The following is a 238-nucleotide window of genomic DNA, read 5'->3' on the forward strand; positions in this document are numbered from 1 at the left end:
ATCAGTAGAGTATCGCCGACGCAGGATAAGGCCACTGAGAGAGCGAGTATTTATGGTAAACAAACACCTTATTTTGTCAACAGACTTCTGTTATCTGGTTCCCTACTCGTTTATCTGGCTCGCGACAGTAAATGAATGTAAACACCCCTGGATTAGATACTGGGAGGACAAAACACTGGATAATTTTTTATTCTTTTTTTTATTCCACGTAAATGAAGAGCTATACATTCCAAGAATT

This window comes from Penaeus monodon, chromosome 27, assembly GCF_015228065.2.
Source record: "Penaeus monodon isolate SGIC_2016 chromosome 27, NSTDA_Pmon_1, whole genome shotgun sequence".
Lineage (NCBI taxonomy): Eukaryota > Metazoa > Arthropoda > Malacostraca > Decapoda > Penaeidae > Penaeus > Penaeus monodon.